Here is a 17,876-nt window from a genome sequence, read left to right as displayed (position 1 = left end):
TGCAGCCTTGTGCCTTTATATGGTCACAGAACAACCCCTCAGTGACTTCTAATACCCTTATCATTTATAGTAGGGGGTACATTATCCCTTATAATACATGAGTGATACTCAGAGTTCCCTGTATAACTCAGCCTGCAGCCTTGTGCCTTATATGGTCACAGAACAACCCCTCAGTGACTTCTAATATCCTTATCATTTACAGTAGATCATTCTTACTGTGGCCATACACCATAAGATCATTTTGTTTGTTGCTAAACAAGTGGATCTTTCCCCAATATACCCACCTAAAGTGGACAATATCAGGCTTTAACACGTTCGTTGACCATTCGTCCAAACGATTGGATTACAAAGGCCGGTATATGAGCCGTTGGAGAGATGATGATGATGTAGTCCCTGATCCGATGGGAATATCAAACCTGCCCAATTGACATCTGGCTGATTTTTGGCACAGGCCGATAAACCGCCGAAAGAATTGTCAGATTAAATCTGCCTGATTACGGCCACTTTTACGCACAAGTGGAATGATATACATTTGGGGCGGTATCCGCTCAGTTAATATATACAGTACGTGGTTTCAAAATATATTTGCACTAGGAAAGCGCTTCCATTTAGCATATTGTTCCCCGGGGAAAGGCGTATACACAAATGCTTGCTCCAAATCATCTTCGTACTGGGTGAGGTATTTACTCAGCAAACAGACCAATGCCTGACTGTCATCACTACATGTCAGAGGCTCATTGGGAGTTAGTGTTGAACAATAAAGTCAAAAAAGAGAAATCCAACCAAAACAAATAGCGCAGGTGAATGCAGTTCAGTTGTACAGAGATGGGAATTTGGGCTGGTTCACAATGAAGGCAGACGACCAAATGTTGCAGTTGTTAGAAAGACAGGACTTTCTCTAGTTTCGGGAAGCCAAACTGTAATCTCCAGGTATTTTCCATTGTGCTAGTGTGTCCCCTGTCATTTGCTGAGCTGTGGCTACTGTACATGATGATGATATATATATATATATATATATATGATATCTGAACTGCTCCCACGCTGGTGTCTTTGTACCTTAGGGTACAAAGGTAGGTTCGGACTGGGCCGGCAGGACACCGGGAAAAAACCTGGTGGGCCCCGGGCCAGACCCGATCCTTGCCGGCGCTCCCCCAGGCCGTTGATCTCCCTCCCCTTGATGCGCTGATGGTACATTCAATTTACGCTCGCTCAGGCGAGAGGGTAGGGCGGGTGGCAGCGGCCCTGTAGGGGTGTGTGGGCGGCACAGAGGTGCAGGGGGCCCCATGGAATTGTGGGTGGCACATCGGGGGCCCATGGGAGATTGGGTGGCACAGCAGGGGCCCATGGGGGTTGGCAGCCCCGATAGGCCCTGCACCCACAGTCCAACCCTGTCTGCTGATATGTCTATGCCAGGGAGAAAATGCAGATGCTCTTCCTTACGCCCCCATAATCACTGGGAAATGATGGGCGGATTACGACACAAAAATGCATACTTTAGACTGTGTTCTCTCCGAAATCCGCCCTGTTTGTGCACAGTAATGATGGGATGGGCAGATATAAACTGCAGACAGATTAAGTCAACTTTCCCTGTTAATCAGGCGAGTTTAAAAATCTCGTCGGATTGAGGACCAAATTGGTTCGGTGATGCAGCAGAATTTTGACCACACCCATTTGTGTGGCCACACCCCCCAGTTACCATGCTCATTTTACAAAATTTGAAAGATTATGAAATTTTGAAGACATTTCTGTGGTTTTTATGTGTTATTACAGTTTTGCTAATGAAGGTGAATTGCCCTTTAAGATGCACAGTTTCCCCAAGAGACCTGCTTATCTTAAATTGTTACCGTTTCTTCTTTGCTTACTTTAAATTGTTACAAAAGTATCTAAGTGCACCTGCTATGTATTCTGGGCTCTCTGCCAAAAGACAATTAAGGTTTAGAAACGTTGTATCTTTTCTGACTGTTCAGTGCAGGAGATCAAAGAGAAAGTCGGGACATTTCAGTAACAATCCGGGACTGTGGGCTAAGCTGTCAGAATCGAGACTGAGGTATGAGAACTCCATTCTGATCGTATGGACATATAGTAAGTTTTCTATGCAGTTGGTCAATTTATAGGGCCCCTATACCTTTTACAGTATATTGTATTTTTACCTTTGTATGTGTTCGGTCCTGCTAAGAGGAACTTTCTCAAGGCATCCTCTTAGAAGGACTGAAAAGTTGACAAAAATATATACCATATTTCCATTGTTCCATTCACATACCTCCCAACTGTCACGTTTTCACTGAAATGTCCCGAGTTTCTCTTTGATCTCCTGCACTGACACCAGAAAAAGATACAAAGTTTCTAAAAACTTAATTAAATAAGAAGCTTTTTGAAGAGAGCCCACAACACTCCAAGGGCGGCACTTAGATACATTTGTAACTATTTAAGATAAGCAGGTCTCTTGGGAGAACTGAGGCTTGCAGCTTAAAGGATAAGTAAACCTTTAAAAAAAGGGAATGTAAAATTGATGAGGGCACTATTCTAAAAACATTTGCAATGTACATTCATTATTTATTTTCTTTTTAATTCCAATATAACAAGGGATACATGTACTGTTAATATAAATGTATTTTGTTACAACAGCGCCACCTGCTGGTCATTTTCCCACCAGTCTGACCGCCAAGTAGTCAAGGAAGTTGTCAGGAGAAAGAAAGAGGCTGCTCTGATGTTCTTCTGGTTAGGAAAGATTTGGGAGTTTCTATTTTTTTCCTAAGCAGAAGAACATCAGAGCAGCCTCTTTCTTTCTCCTGACAACTTCCTTGACTACTTGGCGGTCAGACTGGTGGGAAATGACCAGCAGGTGGCGCTGTTGTAACAAAATTCATTCATATTAACAGTACATGTATCCTTTAATATCTTGGAATTTAAAAATAAATAAATAATGAATGTACATTGCAAACGTGCTTAGAATAGCCCCCTCATCAATTTTACATTACTTACATTAAAGGTTTACTTATAGATGGGAGGTATGATACTGTAGGAGGGGCCATACATGTGAATGGTCACCTTTCTATTGATCCCTAAGCTCAGTTAGTGACAGCAGCACAGAGCATGTGCAGTGAATCAGCAGAAAAGAAGATGGGGAGCTACTGGGGCATCTTTGGAGACACAGATCTTTACTGCTAAAGGGCTGTGGTTGCCTTGGGCTGGTACAGAAGCACAAAACATCATGTACAACATTTCTGTCCTACTTCTTTAGTTAAGCTTTAGTTCTCCTTTAATAAATAGAGAGCTGTAACTTCCCAGGCAGGACCTTCATTAGATCATAATGACCCTGCTATTTGCTCTCTGATCAGATACCACTCACAAAAGGTTCACACAGTTCTGTATGTGATTAATGGAAGAACATGGATATCTATAATTGCACTATGATTGACATTTTGTATTTTGTACACAAGGATATAGATGGATTTGCAGATATTGGAGTAAGTATGTACGTACGTATGTATGTAAGTATGGACATAAACCCATTCTTACCCTTTAATAAGAGAATGGTGCATATTCACTTGTAATAATAAAGTGAATATGTCCGGGTTTGTCCTTGCTGTCAATATACATACATAGTCTATATACAGTAACCAAAGATTCCAGTGATAGCTATTCACATAGTCATAATAACATCCTTTTCTCTGTTCTACAAGGAACTCTGACCCTAACACACACTTACATCAATCAACTGGACTAAGGGATGAGAATCACAGTCTCCCAAGTTTTATGTAAAAATAAACTGTGGAAAAATCAAAACTCTGATTCCTAAAAGTACGACCACCCCAGACCACCACCCAGTTCCCTCTGCTAGTTTTCTGGGGGCTGTGCCAGTACAGGGACCTATTATCCAGAATGCTCGGGACCTGGGGCTTTGCGGATAATGGATCTTTCCATAACTTGTATCTTCATACCTTAAGTCTACTAGAAAATTATGCAAACATCATCATGAAATAAACCCAATAAGATTGTTTTGCTTCCAATAAGGATTAACTATATCTTCGTTGGGCTCAAGTACAAGCTACTGTTTTATTATTACCGAAAAAAATATTTATTTTTAAAAATTTTGATTATTTGGATAAAATGGAGTCTATGGGAGACAGCCTTTCCTTAATTCGGATCTTTCTGGATGAAGGGTTTCTGGATAACGGATCCCATACCTGTACAGGGATTCCCCCATTCAGCACAGCTGTTAAGGAGTCACTGTAAATTTCATGACGCCCCTGGGCCAGACACCCTTAAAAATGTTGACTGTCCTTATGCTCTGCTTGTCCTCCCTAGGCTTGGATCAGGCATTGCCCAATGCAGAATAAATAATAATAATTCCAATTTTCCACTATAGGAAAGGGCACAGTTTCTCAAGCCTGACAATAGAGTAGCCATGGGGAATCCCGTGAGTGACAGTAGCCTTGAAGATAAATATCTGCACAAGCTAATTACTTCTCATGCCCATATCAACAGCAATCTGACACCTAACACCTTCTGTCTGCATGCTGTTTACTCATTCCACTGATTACGTTGCATTTGTTTCTGTTCTTTTCTTTCAGGAGTGTGACTACAGGGTGTAGAGTGGGGACAGATACTGGCCGCTGAGGGTCCTTGGGCACAAAGTGACGATAAAGGGACAATCACCTATACAGGAGATGAGGGATACGGGAGGAGAGAGACAGCAGGACTAAACTCCAGCCCAGGTCTGGACTGAGAATGAAATTAGGCCCAAACAGCCCAAATAGAGGTCCACCAGCCCAATAAATAGAGACTGTCTATGGCCTTTTACAGCAGCCCCTCTGGCATTTGCCAGAACCCACAGATTGCCAGTCCGGGCCTGCTACATCCTAGTTCATTCGTCTGTACCTCTGTTCCCCACAAGCTACATTATTTGCTACAATACTTTGGGGCCCATTTACTTAGCTCGAGTGAAGGAATAGAATAAAAAAAAACTTCGAATTTCGAATGATTTTTTTGGCTACTTCGACCATCGAATGGGCTACTTCAACCTTCGACTACGACTTCAAATCGAACGATTCAAACTAAAAATCATTCGACCATTCGATAGTCGAAGTACTGTCTCTTTAAAAAAAAACTTCGACCCCCTAGTTCGCTACCTAAAAGCTACCGAAGTCAATGTTAGATAATGGGGAAGGTACCCATAGGCTTTTAACAATTTTTAGGTCGAAGAAAAATCGTTCAATCGATGGATTAATCGTTTGATCGAACAATTTTTCGTTCGATCAAAGGAATTGCGGTAAATCCTTCGACTTCGATATTCGAAGTCGAAGGATTTCAATTCGGCAGTTGAATATCAAGGGTTAATTAACCCTCGATATTCGACCCTAAGTAAATCTGCCCCTTAAGGTTCACATTAAAGGGGAACTATCGTGAAAATGTAATATTAGCATCTGCATACTGAAATAAGAAACTTTCTAAATACAATCAATTAAATATACTGTTTCTGAAATAATCAAGTTTATCTTCACTATCCCTCTCTCAGCATCTGTTTCTCTTCATTCTCTCTTCATGCAGCAGTTGGGTGTCAGATATTCATTGACAGTTAGATCCAATATATCTTATAGGGGGGCTCCTTTTGCCTAGAAGATGTATTAGAGCTCACGCTATTAAAATCACCAGACATCATGTCTCTCTACATGCAGGATTTGTGCAAAAGGTCGTTTTTTTGCTAGATTTTGTTTGTAATGGAATCAATTATTTGAGTGAGCTCTAATACATCTGCTAGAACACCCTATAAGATATATTGGATCTAAGGGCATGGACACACATGCAAATCTTCACTGCGGTTCGCGCAGCAGTTTTTAGAAAAGCTGATGGCAACGTAAATACGATAGTGGCAGTTGGCTTTTTTGTTAATCACTATCTGACACCCAACTGCTGCATGAAGAGAGAATGAAGAGAAACAGATGCTGAGAGAGGGATAGGGAAGATAAACTTGATTATTTCAGAAACGATGCAGAATATTTAATTGATTATATTTAGAAAGTTTCAGTATGATGAAGCTTATATTAACGTTTCATTGTCTTGACATTTCCCCTTTAATGACAGCATTAAGAACCAATCATAAGTAGTGACATCACAAAGCAACATTAATAAGGATATAGTGTACAAGTTATATCTATAGAATAGATAAAATGACCAGTCATTCCATGATGATATCCCTAGCTGTGTTTACAATGCACCAGGAGTGACTCTGGTCTTCTGAAAGCTAATCCAACATTTGTAGTCCATCCATTGGATGCAGAGACCATACGCCAGAACTGACTTTAGAGGGTCAGGTCGGTTCTTAAAAGGCAAAGACAGGAGGCCAAAAGGTTAAAAAGAGTTCCTCACCCTCAGTGCCTCCCCCTTGGGACATAAATATACTGTATAAGATTAATGGGTCAGGATAAACATAGCCAGTGGCTGGGACCTTCTCTATTGTCTTCTCTACACTACTCTACACTCTACACTACACTACTCTAGCTGGAATATATTGCTGTTGTATTAATGCAGATATAAAGCGCCTGGTTTATGGCCATACAAAGACATATAATACTTGATGACTTGTTCCCTACAGACCAAGTTGGCAAGTTATTAGTCCATGTATGGGATGCTCATGAGGTATTGGCTTATTTAATCTATTTGAAAACCGGCAACAATCAGTTCGGCAGGTTTGAAAGGACCACGTCACTCTACCAACGGGTTTCCACTGTCCACAGTTAGGGTCTGATTGTTGGCCTGGAGCCAAGCAATCAGATCATGACAATTTGGCTCGGTGTGGTGGTGGCCACATCAGATAAAAGATTATGGCCAGCTTTACAGTTGAATGGTAGAATATTGTCTGAGCTGATCTCAGGCCTAATAGTGCAGAGCTGAATGAGGGGCAGGTTTAGATCAGCTTACCAGAGCAACAGAGAATCTCCCAGTGGGCTTTCACCATGGGTCTAAAGGTGGCCATACACACACTGATATTATCTATGAAAAACTAATTTTCGTACGATATTCGGCAGAAGATGAGCCGGTTGTTATCACCAGAAGACTTGGATATTGGTCAGCTCTTTGATTGAACCAGGTGGAAAACATTGATCAGGCGCTTTTGAAGGCACCCGAACATAGGTCATTGTTAGTGCTGAATCATCAGATACAGGTCAATTCTATTATTTATCTCTGTATATCTGACCATTCTGCTCTACATGTGAAACGAACCATGTATCATAATGGTTACATCTAGGGCCACCTTTAAAAAGACCAATGTCATTTAGCATGTGCGAATTCTGTTTTTTGCAAGAGTGGGTCATTGATATCAGTTTCTCTGGGGCCTTGTCCAACTCCGATGAAGGTGAATTGCATCTTCTCACCTCCCAGATCTACAGATTCCTCGTACATGCACTAAGCACCACAGTTGACTACATCTGTCCATAATCTGTAATATCTTCTTGTTTGATGAGGTTGCCACATTAATGGATTTTATCCTGAATCAATGTGATGACCCAAATCTGAAAGATCTAATTGTTTTGACCATTTTTCATTAATTGGATCATAATGGGAACCTATTGGGAGAGGACCAACATGTAAATGCTGTTCTGGTCAGACAGCATTTTCTAACTTGCTCATTAGGTATCTGCCCCATCTTTAGCCAGATGTCTGTGGGCAGGCAATTGAAAAGGCATATTACACAGGCGTAAAAAGTTGCTGACTTTCTAGAAGCAGCTATTATTGCCAATTATATGACCATTTTAACTGTAGTTGGAGAAGTGAACTTACTGTTTCAGTTGGGTTGGGTGGGGTTCCTAGTTCTCACCTAGTGTGAAACACACAAAGAGTTGTCCATTTGATGTTGTACCCACACAAGGTTTACACCTTAGAAGGCAATTTAGGCAATTTCAGGTAGCTCAGTCACAAATGTCATCATGAAAAATGAGCCTTTGATGCAAGCTGTTACTTGTCCAGAGAGCTGGAAATTCTTTTATACTTTGCTTTCCTAATGATTGTGCTGACAGACGCGTTAGTATTTTGTATCTGGGAGACAACTTAATCATTCTCTGCTATTACAACTCAAACCCCTTAAAGTGAGATTAACGAACAGTAAGTAGCAAAGTAACTGCTACTTATTCACCTACTTTCCCATTTAGATTTTTATACTTAGTTTATTAGTATGCTCGTCTAAAGGTGGCCATACACAGGCAGATTTAAGATGCTGATTCAGGTCCTTTTTAAATTTGTCATCTTATCTGCCCGTGTATGGGGTGTTGTGACAGGCCTTGTGATATCGATCAGGCAGGTTTGATTTTCCCCTGTGATTGAGGACCACATTGGCCAGTTGATGTGGTCCTCATTCCATCTGCGCTTTTTCCCATCACTGTAATCTGGTTGTTTGGCCCTAGGGCCGAATGAACGGATTAGCCCAATATCACCCTGCCCAGTGTCGGACTGGGACACCAGGGGCCCACCAAAAACCCTTAGACCAGGGGCCCACCAAAAAATGTTCAACCAGGGGCCCACTCTCAGCACTATTTTCTTCCTCTCCTCACTCAACCTCTTTTCTTCTAGTCTCTTTTCTTTACATACTATAATCTATTATTGCATCTATTTAGCCTCTTTGTTCTCATAGAAATAGTTAATTACCATGAAATAGAGCAGGAGGGCCCACTGACACCTGGGCCCACCGGGAGTTTTCCTGGTTTCCCGGTGGGCCAGTCCAACACTGACCCTGCCTTTGGTGGGAATATTAGAGAAAGATTGGCAACCTCTCAAAACGAGCGGATCTTATAGTGTATGGCCAACTTAACTGAAGGAAGCCATACACGGCTAGTCAAATAGACCAGAATTAGCATCTTATTTGCCAGTGTATGGGGCCCTACAATAGGCCTTCCAGACTGATATCTGGCCAAAAAATTGGGCAGATATCTATCAGGCAGGTTTGATTTTCCCTTGCGATCGAGGACCACTTCAGCTAGTTGATGTGGCCCTCACCCCATCTGCGTCTATTCCCATCACTGTTATCCAATCATTTGGCCCTAGGGCAGATATCACCCTACCTTTGGTGGGCATACTGAGGAAAGATCCGCTCGTTTGGCAACCTCGCAAAAAGAGAAAATCTTAGTTAAGGTGGCCATACACAGGCAGTCAAAAGGACCCAAATTAGTAGCTTATTTGCCACTTGACACTTGGCCCGAAAACATGTAGTGTTGGTGCATTACCAATTAAATGAAGTTTGCAGCATAGTTCTGCCCCTCTGCTTCCTCCAATTTTATTTTTATCTTGCTGAACAGTTAGTGTGTATCGACAGGAGCACGGGAGGATTGCAATAAGAGGATGGAACATGTCTGCGGTAGCTGTACAATTCAACTTCCACGCACACCCTGATCACTATCAAATACTTCCTCTACCCATATGCCTCAACTATTGTGGGTAAAAATGCACATTGGCCCCTTTAGATGTACTGGGACATATTGCATTTTATTTGCCTAGTGATGTGCAAGTGTTGCTGGGAAATTACTGGCACATATGTTCATCTAACGCTCTGTCCTGTGCCTGACCTCACAGGGAATATTGATTGCAGAATTTTTATTGATCACACCATCTGGCACTTGCTTACACTTCAAAGCTTATGCATCGAGGGTTTCTATATATGCATATAATTAACAGTGTTCTATTACAATAAAACCATGCCTAATGCCCAGTCCATGCCTTCCTCATATATCCACCTTCCTTCCTGATTACATGACCACTTCCTCTTTAGTATCGCATGATGCCAGCCTCCCTAAGGGTTCGATCCTGGCTAGTTACTATTTTCAGTCTGCATATTCTGTTCTGGTAAACTGATAACCTCCTCTGTGTTTCAGCATCACTTCTGTGTTGATGCTCTCCCTCTTCCTCCCCCACCTATTCCTCCTTTTGTCTATGATCTTGTTGTCTCCACGTCTCGCGTGCCAAATTCTCACAAACTTCTGATGTCTAAACCTAAACATATAGACCACAAAGATCATCATCAGATCTCCGCATACTCATTCTAGTCCTATTCTTTTCTCCAAAATTGTCCACTTAAGCGTTCTGACCTTTTCTGGGAAGAAATCTTATATTCAGTTAAAAATGCTTTTGCTTTCACAGAAACCATAGGAGCTGGTGCCAACCCTCAAGGACTTGGTAACACAGCAGGGCAAGTACTGATCAGGACAAGTACTAATCATATGAGCTTTCCCTACATTACATGGATTCTGCACCTGGAACAACTGGAGCTTGTCACATGCCAACATGAATGGTCAGACATCACAAAGAGTGTGTGGCCTACAAGCAACAGTTTGAATGGCTGCAAGTGGAACGGGTGCTTGCGAGGTTATCAGCTGTAAAGCAATAACAAGGTTTACAGGTTTCCTAAAAATCCCTGTCCAAGATAGAATGAGATCATGCAAGAAATTCCTGTTGAGGACCCCATTAGGGTTTCCAGTAGACTTAGAAGAAACAACCACAGCAACTGAAGGGCAGGGTCATCTTTTCCTACTGCCATCATTTTGCTCTATCAATATCTGACCCTGCTAACTCCCTGCTCTTTACTACCTATAACTGGTGTGTTGGCTCAAGTTGCCCCTCTTGAGACCTTCTGTGGGGCTCATTTATAAACAAAGGGCAAACTTGCACCTGAGCAGTAACCCCTAACAACCAATCAGTGATTAACTTTTATCAGTCAGCTGCAGGTTGAACACTGAAAGCAATCATCTGATTGGTTGCCGTGGGTGCAAATTTGCCCAGTATTTATAAATAACCCCCTATCTATACAGTATATTTGGGAAAGACACTCCACAGGCAGTGCAAACCTCAAATGATCCTGCCTACTGTCAATTGTCTTCCAGAACCTCATTTTGTTCCCCATTGTGCCTATTGACCCATATAACTTGCTACTTCAACATCTTCATAGCAACTCATTGTAAAGTTCTGCCAATTTCTTCCTAGCTTTGCAAGTCTATCCAGGCATGTCCCAGCATTGCCCAATCCTATCTGATTCTGGCACGTATCCTCTATTATCAGTCTACAGACAATAATTTATCATCCTGTCAGCATATTCCGAACTGGGACTAGCAATATGAATGAGCTGTTTGCAGCAGAAAAGTAAAAACAAAATATATATCCCCCAAAATAAGAAAAAATAAACAACAGTTAGCATTTAAGATTGATTGCAGCCATCATTTTAGGTGCAGAATGGAGAAAAGGCAATAAAGTTGGCCAGCAAATAATAAACAGAGCTGGAGATCAAGCAGGAGCAGTATATAGAGGTAACACTTAGTTCCCTTCTTTAGAGTAAGGACTGAGTTTGGCTTCTACACAATTGTTGTTCGAAAATAGAGAAAACTCAAAAGTAAGGGTAAGGCCACACGAGGAGATTCGGGGAGATTAGTCGCCTGGCGAATAATCGCCTCGTCTTTTGCGCGACTATCTCCCCGAACTGCCTCAGCGTTTTTCCCCATAGGCTGCAACGCAAAGTCGCCTGCGCTAATGCACACGCGGCGATGCGTTTTCAATAGTCGCCCAAAGTTGCCTCAGTGAGGCAACTTCGGGTGATTATAGTCGCCAGGCGACAAAATCTCCCCGAATCTCCTCGTGTGGACTAGCCCTAACTGTATAAAGTAAAAAACAAAAAAAAACAAAGAAACAAACGTAAAGACACTAACCACGTAGAAAAAGTGCTCCAGCCCCAGCCCTTCAGTTTAGGGAGTGGTATAGTGTAAATAGCAACAACATGGGCTTATAGGCACTCAAAGGATTTAAGGGTCACAAAAAGAAAAATAAAGTCTTTATTTAAGGCTACATTAAAAGATAAGGATCTCTATTTGTCCTGGGCTTCATGATTACGTGGACACGTAGGGAAAATGGAGATGTTTATCTTTTCATGTAAATTTAAATAAAGACTTTTTTTTTATTTTACTTTTTGTGGATCTGTTGAATGCCTATAAGCCCATGCACGCATTGAACCCACAAGAGAAGAGATAAAAGGAGTGTAGGCTCATCATGGACGTTTCCAATTAGAGGCTGAGGAATGCAAGATCTGGCTACTGATATAGACTGCCGAAGGCAAAGCAAGTTCCCGTCAGGTCTCTGTGAGTTAGTGCTAGTGGTTCTAAATCTGTCATGTGACTTTTGAGTCAATAAGCACCATATTATATTCAACACCCTTGCTTTCCCTATCATGACCTTTGCTGATTGTGTGCTTGTTGTGTCTCTCCCGGTGTGAGGAATGTTACATAGTTACATAGTTAAATTGGGTTGAAAAAAGACAAAGTCCATCAAGTTCAACCCCTCCAAATGAAAACCCAGCATCCATACACACACCCCTCCCTACTTTTAATTAAAATTCTATATACCCATACCTATACTAACTATAGAGTTTAGTATCACAATAGCCTTGGATATTATGTCTGTCCAAAAAATCATCCAAGCCATTCTTAAAGGCATTAACTGAATCAGCCATCACAACATCACCCGGCAGTGCATTCCACAACCTCACTGTCCTGACTGTGAAGAACCCTCTATTCACACAGTCACACCGAGCTCAGCGCGTCACAGTAGGGGGCCAGAGGGGGTCGGAGGGGGCCCTGGACCAGCAGGCCCGGTGGGCCCCGGGCCCCCCAGTCCGACCCTGTCCTTATAGGAGATAGTCAGGGCGGAGACATCGAGCACCGCACGCTGGATCCTCGCCCTGTCACCTTTTCTGAAGAGGAGCGAAGGCGGAGTTTCGGTAACTTATTTCTTAATAAAGGCTTTGCGATTTTAAAGTTTAATTTGTCTTAGTGTTTATTCCTTCGTTAGTATACTAACACATTTTGTTTTTTAAATTGATGTTACTGGTCCTGGTCCTAAGACATTGGAGAGATGAGACATCTGTATAACTGTAGGTTTGATGTGTCTGATTCAAAGAAATGTTCAGTGCTCAGCTAAACATAGGACTGATTTGTTGAGTACTTCCATTGCTCTTTACAAGGTGCACTCAGCAGGTAAGTGGAGATTTCGCAGGGCAGGGAGGAGATAGGGCTGCTGGCTGTAGGAAGCTGCTCTTCAGCCCTATGTAATACTAAAATAGCAAAATATTATATCATTATTAAAGTATATATTATAATTTATTGTATATATCCTATTAATTGAATAATAATAAATGTAAGATACAATCAATTTATGTACAGGATATATATTTATATTTAAAGTAGTTGCAGCGTGTGTTTATGTACATATACAAGATCCATGAATATCCTTATAAACGGTGAGTTCTGCTGTCATTTCTGTCACATGACTCACTGAAACTTGTGTATTATAATAAATAAAGTACCCCCAGTTCCATGACCTGTATAAAAACACGAGGCCGAAACTCCTCGTTAACTCATAATTTCCTTATATTTTACAAGAGGGAGTACTTTATTCACTATATAAACACACAGACACGCACACACTGAATTCTGCACAGATGTGCCCACAACAAATCACTTTTCTAAGAATTCTTGTAGTAACAACATTCCTGAGAGGAGGAGGGGAGAGAAGCAGATTGGGAGCAAAGGGGTTAGGGGTGTGTGTGGGGGGGGGTGACGGAAACACACAGACAGAAGGGGTAGGAATTTTATCTTTGACCTCAGAAACAGAACATCTTGTAAATACCCCACATACCAACAATACCTCTGATAATGATGGCATCAATAGCGTGACTACTATTGTCATGCTGATACAGGCCTGAGCAACTGCCATTAATACAGTTGCACAAATATGATAAAGAAATACTGATTATTAATATGTCTCTCCCCTACGTAGGGGGACACAAGGCATTTTGACTTGAGGTTTAGTACAATATGTTCACTAGTATTGTAATGAACCTGCTGACTATTTGACTAGGAGAGCTTACAGTCTGTTTGGCCAAGGCCACAAGGAGCGAACACTGGAATGAAATGCAACATTATGCCATTATACAGTACTGTACCTCATATGTGATACTGTACTTCTCAGCAGGCATAACTGTGTTACTGTACTAATCAGTATAAGCAGTGATACAGTATTTCCCAGCAGGAACTGTGCTACTATACTTCTAATCAGTACAAGCAGTAATTCAGTACTTCTCTTACAGGCATGACAGTGTTACTGTCCTCTTAATTAGTACTATGATACAGTACTTCTCAGTGTTACTGTACTTCGAATCTAACTGTACTACTACTATACTTCTAATTAGTACTAACTGTGATACAGTACTTTTCAGCAGGAATAACAGTGTTACTGTACAATTAAAGGGGTTGTTCACCTTCAAATAAATAGTTGGTTTCAGATAGATCACCAGAAATAACAACTTTTTCCAATTACTTTCTATTTTCTATTTGTGACCGTTTTTCTAATATTGAAGCATAAAGAGTCATTTTACAACTTCTAAAGCAGCTCTGGGAGGGGGGTCGCCGACCCCCCAAACTGTTCTAAATTGATACATTTAGTTGATACATTTCTCATCTTTGTCCCTGCTGAGCATAATCCCTGGGTTTCATTACAGACAGCTGTTAGAATTGATACAATAGTCGCTAATACACCAGAGACGCTGCTGAGAAATGTATCAACTAAATGTTGCAAAATTAGTAATTGAACTGAACTGAAAAAAGTGTTTGGAAAGTGAGCAACCCCTTTAATTAGTACTATCTGTTATACGGTACTTCTCAGCATTACTGTACTTCTAATTATTCCTAACTGTGATACAGTACTACTCAGCAGGAATAACAATGTTACTGTACTTCTAATCAGTACTACGTCTAATCAGTACTAGCTGTGATACAGTACTTCTCATCAGACCGATACTGTATTTCTAATCAGTACTAGCTGTGATACAATACTTCTCATAAGGCTGTTACTGCCCTAATCAGTACTAGCTGTGACACAGTACTTCTCATAAGGCTGTTACTGTCCTAATCAGTACTAGCTGTGATACAGTACTTCTTATAAGGCTGTTACTGTCCTAATCAGTACTAGCTGTGACACAATACTTCTCATAAGGCTGTTACTGTTCTAATCAGTACTAGCTGTGACACAGTACTTCTCATAAGGCTGTTACTGTCCTAATCAGTACTAGCTGTGACACAGTACTTCTCATAAGGCTGTTACTGTCCTAATCAGTACTAGCTGTGATACAGTAATTTTCATCAGGCTGATACTGTATTTCTAATCAGTAGTAGCTGTGACACAGTACTTCTCATCAGGCTGATACTGTATTTCTAATCAGTACTAGCTGTGACACAGTACTTCTCATAAGGCTGTTACTGTCCTAATCAGTACTAGCTGTGATACAGTACTCACCAGGCTGTTACTGTATTTACTGTATTGTGTTACAGTAATTCTCAGCAGGTGTAACTGTGTTACTGTACTTCTAATCAGCACTATCTGTGATAGAGTACTTTTCAGTACAAGCTGTGATACAGTCCATAGCTGTATTACTGTACTTCTATGAATACTAGCTGTGATACAATACCTCTCAGCAGGCATAACTCTTATGATGTATTCTAATCATTACTGTGTTACGGTACTTCTCGGCACAAATAACTGTGCTACCATAATTATAATCAGTACTAACTGTAACACTGTAAATTTGATACTGTACTTCTCAGCGGCGCTCCAATACTGGGTGCAGAGAAGCAGGCAACTGATGGATGGTGTAACACAAATATTATCTGTCTATGATCATGTTTACAAATAATATATGTTGCCTTTATTTGGCTTTTCCCCCTAACTGCCCTGCACCTGCCCTATAGCAAAAACCAGGGAAAGTTCTAAACAGTCGTTTGTTTCTAAGCCTTTGCCCCCTCACCTCTCCTCTATGTTCTTCCCCATATTACATATTTCTGAACATACCCTCTCTCTTTCTCCCTTAATTACCCATCACCCACTTTACCTATTTTTGAAGCACAACTGTCCCCTCCCATCCTTTTGCACCACAACATCCTTCTTAACCTCCCCTCTGCTGAGCCTAATGTCACTGTGGACTCCCCCCCTTCCAATTTAACCCCCAAAATGTCTTCATTTAAGGAATCCACCCCAATTTATCTCACCTTAGTCAGGTGACAAGGGTCTCCCCCTGTTCCTCTGGAGTCGGTGACAGCAGTAGGTCAGCCCCCCTTGCCTTGTCACTCTCTCACCCTCCCTGTTGTGTCACATACACACAGTGTGCAGGACCAGGCTGTGTTTGTGTATGTGAGTGTGTTAGTGCAAGAGAGAGAGAGAAAAGGGGAGGGGGAGTCACAGGGCGGGGAGTCAAAGGTGGAGGGGGGGAGGAGGTGATACCTGAGCTTGCCTCACCGGTTTTGCAGAGGGAAGAACAGGGAGGGGGCCCGAATAATTAAGGCCCATAAATTCTGCATGGGTGCTAAGATAATACAGCAATTATGTCAAATTTAGGCTTGCCGGCTGATGAAAACTACAATTCCTAGAATTTTCAACCGACCACTCGTCAGCGAAGGATGCTGGGAACTGTAGTTCTCATTACAGGGGATTGTCATGCCTTCAAGTATAAAACAAGTTGTACTATTCATCGCAATGGGCAGATATGTACCAGGGTGTGACTGATAGCAACCAATATATAATTAGCTTTTATCTGCTGCAGGTAAACTAACAAATGTAAATCTCTGATTGGTTTCTATGGGTTACTGCCCTGGGTTAGTAAATAAGCCCCAGTGTTCTTCTTGCACTAACATCTCTGGAGTATCCCATAGGAACCAATCACATATCTGATTTGCAGTTTTTTTTAGCAGATCTGAGGCAACCATACTCCTTTTGCACAACTTGCATCCTAATCACAAGTCTGTGGTAGACCACAAGAAGTGCAAAGAAACATTGCTTGCTCTCAACAACAATGGGCCTCAGGTAGGACAACGTTGATGCAAAGAGTTACTAAGACCATCTTGCCCTACTGTTGCCATCTTGTTGCATTGTCTCCATCTTGACCTAATACCACAAACTTGCCCTACTGTCACCATATTGTCCCACTGTCACCACCGTGTGCTACTGTAACTCACCATCATATATATATATATATATATATATATATATATATATATATATATATATATATATATAGTGCCGACAAGTTACACAGTGCTTTGTAACTAATGATCTTCATTCTTCCTACCTACAACTTTTCTACAGGGGGCAGTTACCCCTCTCTGGGAACCCCTAAATGCAGCTCAGTATGAGACAGTGGAACCACGGGACCCCAAATCATGACCGTGACTGGGCCAAGAACTACTTGCACCCTACATGTTGGCCTCCAATACCCCCGACCACACTCACTACATTTGCCTTATGTTTAACTTATGTAATTAAAGAGGTTTCCAGGTCCCAAAGCAAATCTTTTCCAGAGTCCCAACTTTTTAGGACATTGAGGCTAGTGCAGCTCTGGGGGCTGAAATCAGTCTACTGAAATACGCAGACAGGCTGAAAATTAGCCCCTACATGGGCATTAGCCTCCTCCCCTGTCTGCACCCAGAACTATTGTGTCAGCTGGGGTGCAGGCACAGGAGGCTGATTTTGGCACAAGAATGCAGTCTTGCATTTATTCTGCAAAATCAAGCACGTGTGCCTGCACTCAAGCTGACACAAGCTGCACCCAAGTTGAGAGGGGGGCTAATGCCCACATAGAGGCTGATTTTCAGCAGGCCCATTTGTGGCACTAGCCTTATCTTTTTCACAGACATACAGGGCCTCCATCAGGGGGGGGCACAGTGGGTACATTTGTACCAGGCCAGGGCCTAAACAGGGGGGGGTCTGGCTCTGCTGCACTTTTCAAATGATCCAGGCCCCCCTTGACAGCGCTGAAACACTGAAGTCCCGAAGAAGTCCAGAAAATCCAAAGTCCTGAA

At 41.8% G+C, this 17,876-nt stretch overlaps 1 protein-coding gene across 1 annotated transcript in view; it reads right to left on the bottom strand.

Annotated features, from left to right (window-relative positions):
- Positions 1 to 16,262, bottom strand: part of palm3.L (paralemmin 3 L homeolog) — a 52,622-nt gene extending 36,360 nt beyond the window's left edge. The window contains exon 1 of the mRNA XM_018250794.2: positions 16,071 to 16,262. The gene's annotated coding sequence lies outside the window, so the exon portion shown is untranslated. The remainder of the gene's footprint in view (positions 1 to 16,070) is intronic.
- Positions 16,263 to 17,876: the final 1,614 nt, after the last annotated feature.

Source organism: Xenopus laevis, chromosome 3L (genome assembly GCF_017654675.1).
Source record: "Xenopus laevis strain J_2021 chromosome 3L, Xenopus_laevis_v10.1, whole genome shotgun sequence".
NCBI lineage: Eukaryota > Metazoa > Chordata > Amphibia > Anura > Pipidae > Xenopus > Xenopus laevis.
Note: the sequence above shows the minus strand (reverse complement) of the source record. Positions and strands in the feature narration are given on the sequence as shown.